At 36.6% G+C, this 8,568-nt stretch overlaps 1 protein-coding gene across 8 annotated transcripts in view; it reads left to right on the top strand.

Annotated features, from left to right (window-relative positions):
- The window catches only part of LOC107590590 (RNA binding fox-1 homolog 1), a 183,623-nt gene that overhangs the window by 116,935 nt on the left and 58,120 nt on the right, over window positions 1-8,568 (top strand). The window lies entirely within an intron of this gene.

The following is an 8,568-nucleotide window of genomic DNA, read 5'->3' as shown; positions in this document are numbered from 1 at the left end:
GGGGGGGTCCGAAACAGTCGACTGAACCCCTCCAAGTTCAACCCTACTAGAACATGAGATTTGCAACACGGAATGGAAAGCAGATTTGTTCCAGTGGAGTGATGGGGGGAAGGCGATGAATTTGTGACCTGGTTAATGTATATGCGCTCCTCATCTGAAGTGGCGACCAGCCTGGAACATGCTGGCCGAGACTGATGTGTATCAGAGGAAAGCTGGCAGGAAGAGAACAGCTGCGGGGGGACACGACACTGACTGCATATCTGCCATCTGATTCTGCCAGCCTTTTTGCTTTTACTTCTTTCTCGCTGTTGTAGATTCAGTTTATATCCGTTCAGGAGGGTCAACTCTGAAGCTTCAAGTGTGTCATGATTGTTCACATAATGATGTTACTGTTATTATATAGACTTTGTTCAACTGAGTCCCTATTTATTTATTATTTTTTAATTAAAGTTGACTTATATTTATATCCGTCTATCTTATATCTGTTTCACCTTTTAGCTGTTTCTCTCTCTCCCTCTATACTTATATTTTTAAATAACTTAATATTTTTAATATAAAAAATAGTAATTGTTACATCAGTTCTTGCTCGTGTTTTTCTGTTATATATTGATTATATTACTTGTTTTACCCCAAATAAATGTGAATATATAAATATGTATAAAATTAAGTTGATGTTTTTATATTATAATTTGATATATTTTTAATTTTATATTAATAATAATTTAATAATTATAGTTATATTTACAAAAATCATATAACTATTTTAAAAAAATCATATAACTATTTGCTTGTGTTTTCCCACTGTATATTGAGGGGTTAAATAAGGGTTGTTGTCAAGTCCGTAGCCTGAGGCAAGTGTCCCTGAAACAGGTCAGTTGCATTTATGCTCTTTTATGTGCGACGACTGCTATTTCCAACCTTTTTCCCAAAGGCTTTGAAATAATATAGGGGAATGACATTCACTGCAATTGTATGAAGAAACCCTTAAAAGTGATTGTGTGTACAAATGTTGTATCACTTGGTTTTCATCAAACCATGGCCCAGGAGGCAATGTACCAACCAGTGTGCTGGTCATTATCTGCGGTTGTCTAGGTAGTACTCCTCATCTGAAATTACGAGTAGCATCAGGGTGCAGGCACAGATCCATTTTTACTGCCTCTTCATACTGCCACACTATGTACTCAGAGAGGCTGGCAATATGCAAGCCAAAAGAGTTCATATTTTCTCTCCGAGTTCAGCAGAGAAAAGGAACTGGGTTATGATTGCTTGGCTTTGTGTTCAAAATACGCCCACTTAAGGCTCTCATGCAAGCCAGCTATTGAGATCTTATTATTGCATCTCACTGACTATAAAAACATCATCCAATACCATTAGACTGAAGCAAAGACTAAGTCTGTCAGTGAAACCATGCCTCAAATTGGCATTTTCAACTCACAAAATGGTTGCCTGTGGTTTTAAGCTGTGTGTGGTTGGGTAAACATGCTTGCCAAAGCATTCACAGTCTAAAACAAAGGCCGAGCTCCTCCGAGAGCCAGCGAGGAAATTGTATGTGTGGACATTAAAAAATTTAAACATAACATTTACAGTAGAGTCTTCTCACAGAGTTCATCATACTTTTAAAGGTTTCCACAAACCCATATCTGATGTAGCAGAGCTGTTTAACATTACATGACTGATCTGAAATCAAAATAATCCTTATGTGTCTTTAGTCCAATAGGAAATGAAGTGAAATGTATTTACTGGATGTGAAATTTTGAGATACAAGTTTTGAGAAAAAAATTAATTCAAATTAAAAAGTGTTACAACCATCCCAGTTCTCCCCTAGTAAAATATCAGCTTCACCTTTGAGTGATGATCATATGCTTCATTGTGTGCGCATCCACCAGAGGCCCTATTTGGTCTGGCTTTATGTAGCATGAACACATGCGGAATTTCAGATGAGTGGTTTACGCATGGAAACCCTCGGAGGTGGCCTCGATGGCAGCATCCATTCAGCGGCCCTGCTGTTTCCTTTGTGATCCTACAGAGATTTCTTCTGTTATTGGTATCGACTTGACAGGATTTGTGTCCGTCACAGCAAACCCCTTAATCCAGATCAGCCTTTAATACTAATTAAACTGCTTGGGGACACACTCCAGCACCTGGTAACTTACAACCAGTGCACTTACCCATTACCATTCTCTCTCGACCTGAAAATAAATCGGTGGCCTTTTTTATTTGCTGTCCATTACGTGTAAGTGCTTCCTTCTAGGGCTGCAACTAACGATTATTTTGATAATCGATTAGTTGGTCGATTATTATTATTTCTTTATTTTTTCTTCTCAATTAATCGGAATTTTTAACAAAAATCTTCTTCTTTTTTTTTTGACAAAAAAACACTATTCCACGTTCTGCCCAATGTCCTTCAAACAAACGTGCCAACTGAATGCTATGAAACATACAGTGCTTAATTTATTAGACCACCTGCCATAATAAAGAGAAAACACATTTTAGGAATTTTAGGAATGTGTCAAAAAATTGTATTGTCATTTATTGGGCAAATAAACTTAAACATAAAACATTCACATAAAAAAAGGCCTCCTATGCCCTTCATAACAGCTTACATTCTTGCTGGCATTATGTATTTTTGACTGTAATTGGGTATCTGAAAAAAATACTATAAAGCTCTCTGCCTTTCTTTCATAGATAACAGCAATAATTATATTATAGCATTAGAAATAGCCTACTACTGTTACTAAAGAGCTTACACATATTGGAGGACTAACCAATACAGAAAGCTAAAAAATGATTTTGGTCATCACCAGTACTGTTAGTTTAGAGCAGCAGTGGCACAAATCATAATTTGTTACAAACCTTACATAAATTTGTTTTAATAAATTTAAGCATTGTATGTTATATATGTATATAGTTTAAATCTCTGCATTAAAAATTCAAATAATAAAGATGATAAAGACGAATAATATCACAAACTCAGTTTAACCAATAGGTAAGAGTAATGTTCTGAAGGAACACACGTTCACTTTGATCACAGTTCACGTCTTAGTGTCATTTCTTTATCCTGTTAAAGGCGATTATGAAGCGTCTGATATTTATATTCAGACAATTACATGCTGTTATCCCCTTACAGTTCCTACTCTCATAAAATACTGGCAATGCATGTTGACCTTTAACCCTTTAGGCGCCAGGGATTTTTGGAAAAATGCTGGATTTTGACATCAAGATTTCAAAAGCTTGTGGCTTGAAAGGGCTTAAAGATAGCGATCTACTGTAAATTAGAAAAATGTTGGGCATGACCGAAAGTTTATGTGGGGTGTAAATATACTCGTCTAATTGGCATATTAGGACGTCATCAGTGGTGGCCATCTTGAATTTCATAATATTCAGGAAATGGTAGATATTGAATTGATGTTTGAACTTATTTGCATGTTTTTAATGTTTTAGGATGCTTTTTATCCTCATTCCAAATTGTCAGAAAAGAGGAAACCAACAATAAAACAGGAGAAAGTACGAAATTATTACTATATTATTGTGCCATAATAAAATGCATGTGCCTATTTTTTGATCAGTTGACCAGCTATCTGCCCAATCAGGCATCTAGGTGACACAGTTTATAGTTCTTGAGAGTATGGTACCTCTCATTGCATGGCACAGCGCACAGACCTACCCCACACTGACTGCACCGTGTACCGCGGCCACTCCCACCTCTTGGGTGCACACGCATCATCTGCCAAAGCGCCAGGGCAAGCCATTACGTTAATGCATTAGCTTAACTCTTAAAATAAAGAATTCTCATGTTTTGGGCAGCTTGGATCACGTAACTCTCTCGCAGCATCTCATTCTGTTTCCTCCACTAGTTTTAGATGCATTTTGTCCATAGAAATGCGTAATTCAGTGCTGTAATTTGACGTGACTGGCTGAAGTTGGATGTGCACTGTGGGCAGACCCGACTAATCAATAATGAGAATCGTTGTCGATGATTTTCAAAATCGATAATAATCGATTTTATCGATTAGTTGTTGCAGCCCTACTTCCTTCGTTTGTCTCTTGAAAGACCCAAAGCCGCTACTGTCATCACAGTAATGTCTGATTTCCCATCAGGTGACGGTTTAGCTTATTAAGGTTGCACAGATGGAGATGCTTCTGGAGGAGGATTACTAAAAGAGTTTGTCGACACACTGTTCAGAGAACCGCAGAGATGTTTACCTTGTGACAAATGGCAAGTGCAGCCCCACTATGCAGGAAGTGCTATTGGCGAGTGCTTTAAGATGTTTAATTAAAGACGCTGTGTGACAGGAGGGAGACCTGTGCGGGGTGCAGGGACTACGCCGCTAATCCTCTTCCTGTGCACACTATCCCCTTGCGTGTGTGATTGATGAACTGATTCCTCTTTACATCTTCATTTGCATGGCGTGCTAATGCTGGCACGGGGCTGAGCGGCGCCAGACAAGAGCTCCTGCGCTAATGCCGGCTAATATGATAATGGGAAACAAGGCAAGGTTAGCTTCCGTCTAGCCCAATAACTCTAGGCTGCGAAGCACCGCTTCGGTCGCAAAACGAGGCGTCCCGCAGGCAGTGTTAATCTATTAAGGATGTTTTTTGTTTTTTTTTCATGGATGTTTAAGTTTTCTTTTGTTAAATGCTTGAATTTAAAAAATGCAGTGTAATAATTAAGGTGTGTCAAAATTTATAAGGTATAAGATATAAAAGACGAAAAAAATAGTTTTTTTTCTTAGAGAACATAAAGAATTTTTGTATTAGTATTTATTTATTTTACTTAGATTTCGAGATTTTTTTTTTTTGATTTGTAGACTTGTTAGGGTGTCCCTAAGGGGACATGGTATTAGAAAAAAAAAAGATGAGATGAGATGAGAGGAAAAATGTTTCCACACTCTCTATCAAAACTAATGTGTTCCCCCCAAGAAACTTTGTGTTCACTCGCAAAACATTTGCAAGCTCTCGCAAAAGTGTTGTGTTCCCTGAGAAATTTTGCGTTCGCGCAAAAGCAAATATAGTTTTTCCTCCCACCTCATATTATTTCCTTCTCCAAAGCTTTACGAAAAAATGCAAAGTTTCTCAGGGGAATGCAAAACTTTTTTAATGCAAGCGCATTGAAATATAATTTTCCCCTCCCATCTCATTTTATTTACCATTACCATATCCCTTTTGAGTGAAATTATGGATCTGTTTTTTTCCCTTCCGTTTTTAGATTTTTAGGCTTGTAGAGAAAAATGAAATTGTTTCATTTATAGACTTCCATTTATAGAGTTGTTTTAAGAGAATATATGGATTTTTGTAATGATTTTTAGACCGTTACGTACATAGTGCATGGTATAAGTGTATATTACGTCATTTGGGACATAACTTTGGTTTTATTTTTTTAACTAACATGCTATTTTTAATGGATAAAATTTTGTGTTATTTCATAGTAAAATTTACGAATATGCCATGACAAATATTTACTAAATTTAACACTAGAACCGCCAGGGGTTGCTGTATACCTAAAAGCGCCAGCTTTTTTTTACCCATTTTTTTTACCCACGCACATGACAACTGTTTTTGAATGGCTAAAGAACATATTATTTCACTGTATTATGCTACTGTCTTCACAAAGATGTGTCATGAAATGATTATATTTGTCCTGTTGTTTTATGTTCAAGGCTTTTTTTATGCAGGCTACACTAGTCACTTTTCATAACAGTCAATATTAAGCTAAACAAGCCTGCACTGACAACAAGAATTAGAAGGAAGTAAATACATATTTGGGTGGTGTAATAGGCTATTATAATACAATGTCATTAATCAATATATTAAGATAACCTATGTTATTTAAATGACTAAAATAGCCTATAGACAATAATGAGCAATAATAATTCACCACATTGCATAGGATAATGCGATGACAAATTCAAGCGCACAGCTTCACCTAATTAATTATTAATTTGTTTATTTTTTTTATAATTTGAATTATAAAAGAAGAACACCAATACACTTTGGGTAATCAAAAAAAATTATAATTTTTTCTTCAGGAAACAGGCAGACTAGAATAAATAGCAACACAGAAGCGAACAATAAAACGTCTAAATATGATATATTGATGGCCGTCAGATGCTGAGCCGACAGGACGCTTTACTTATCTCCCCACGATCAGACTCCATCGCTCATGGCATTTAGTGCTTCTTATACCTCTTCAGCTTCTCGCCTTCTCACTTCACCTTCTTTTACTCATTTTGTCTTTATTTATGAAACTGATAACCACTAATTCAGTGAGTGAAAGGCGTTGCCTAGCCATGTACAATGTTAAAACATAAGCGGCACGAAAATGACAGCGCAAACATACAGGCATTATATAGCGGGTAAATTTGACCCACGCTGGCGCTTATGGATAAATGCCCCGTTTTTTTATCTGGTTTTATCTAAACAATTTTTAACAACAGGGCATTGTAAATCACACAATTTTAGTAAAAGTCAGTGACTGGGAGACTTGAATGTTTTATTAAAAATCTTTTATGTACGTTTTAAAAACAGCCACGGGTAAACTTTACTTTCTAGTGTTAAGGAATAATTTGGTCAAAATATGCACAAATAAACTGTGCACACAGAGGTACAACACTAACTCTCTATCTCAGCTTCCTTTCACCCTATGAACCTTCAACATAAACTTTCTGCTGGTAGGAGGCAGTTATATTTTCACGACGTCTGCCGGGCCCCGCTTCCTTTTGAGTTTGCATGTTTAAAAGGTAGCCTCCTGCTGGGAAATGGGTTACTTTCAAAATAGTTCACACCCATGCGCTACAAAACCTCTTGCATTATTAATTTGTTTACTCGGAGACAGGGAGTACGATTTGATGTCTGGCTTTCCGAGTTATCTTGCACTCACCAAATGGCGAAACTTCTCCAGAAGTGTTGGATAACGCTCAACGGATAACACGAGCGATGAAATGTTCGATACGAAAACGTACTGCGAAGTTCAATGGGAAGGAAAGAGAGGTTGGGATAATGAAAGATCGAGGGGTCCCGGGGTCCTGCCCCACTCTATAGCCATATGTCAATGTGGGTCTGTTGGGGAATGGTTTGACCTCTAAGCTGAGAGCGTGTCCAGCTGAAGTGGCACTCCACAGACCTGGACAGAAGCCAGCTGACTGTCTGGAGTAAAGGGGCAGCACGCTGGTCTTTAAAAACTCGGTGTTGCTCACATGCATACTCACACACACAAGGAGCGCCTGTGGAGAGAATCCTGCATCAAGCGAGAGGAGAAAACAAAGGTGAAGGTTGATCGAACGTCCAATCTATAGGAAAGAAAGGGTGGAACCAGCAGGGGTTCAAGAAGGCCTTGCCTCAGCCGTTTTCTTTTCTCATCTTTTTTTTTTTTTTGAAGAGTTGGCCCAGGATTTCGCGGTGCAAGTCAGTGTGTTTAAAAGAGCAAGGACAGTGCATCTTGATCCTGTTTACCTCAGCCTGGCCCAACCAATATCCAGCTGTACTGATGGATGCCAAGGGGTCAGTACTCACTTATATTACGTGTCCTTAAATGAACCAAATGTTAAACAGAACTTACCATCCAAGCACCAGATACTTGATTAAATAAACATGTTTTTTTTGTTTTTTGTTTTATTACTGTGAGAAATCAAGCATACACAGTGTGATTTTAGGCTGTGTGATTTTTTTTTTGAGTGGAGCCAAGTGGCTTATACAAGTTCTCGGTCATTTTTAAACATTTTTGAATACAAAAAAAATATTTTTATGTCGACAAGTGTGAGTGGGTTATAGTCATCAAAACATATACTGTTTGTTTTTAACAAAATAAAATACATTTTTACTTTATATAAACTAATATAATTATACTTGTTTTCAGAGAAAATATAAATTATAGAACATATGTATATTTTGTATTAATATGTATTTATTTTGCCTAGATTTGTAGACTTCTTTCAGAGGAAATATTAATTATATTCCATATAAAAATATGGAATATTGTTTTTATTTTTCCCTTCAGTTTTTAGATTTTTAGACTTGTTTTAATAGAATATGTGCATTTTTAAATAATAAATCATTTTCCTTAGATTTTTAGACTTGTGGACTTTTAGAACGTATGGAATTTTAATTAATATTTTTGTTAAACAAGAAAAAAATTGACAATGCGATAAAAATAACAAATGTAATTCACTACATATTCATAGAATACAAGTCTTATGTCTCACATTTTTGCTTCTCAAGTAAACTTATCTTGTATGTGTTGAATTTACATTTTTATTACATAAAACAGGCTCTTCATAGTTTAAAACCTTCATAGGTTTTCAGAGATTAATGTTTATTTCACCATCAGAGATACTGTACAAGACCGCGTATCATACAATCAAAATCCTTCAACTCTACATTCACAGACAGATAGCTTTCACATCATTTCACAATCTATATCACAACTCTAAATTAAATGTACTTTTCAAGCTCGCCGAATGGCCTGGATCGCTAACGTTTCAGAGGGTCACACATTAGTTATGAACAGAGAGAAAGAGAGAGAGAAATTTTGGAGCATAGCTTTCCCTTGCATTAGTTCCCTCCTCCTTCTCC

This window comes from Sinocyclocheilus grahami, unplaced genomic scaffold, assembly GCF_001515645.1.
Source record: "Sinocyclocheilus grahami isolate Dianchi unplaced genomic scaffold, SAMN03320097.WGS_v1.1 scaffold130.1, whole genome shotgun sequence".
NCBI classification, from domain to species: Eukaryota; Metazoa; Chordata; class Actinopteri; order Cypriniformes; family Cyprinidae; genus Sinocyclocheilus; species Sinocyclocheilus grahami.
This window is presented reverse-complemented; position numbering and strand designations above follow the sequence as displayed.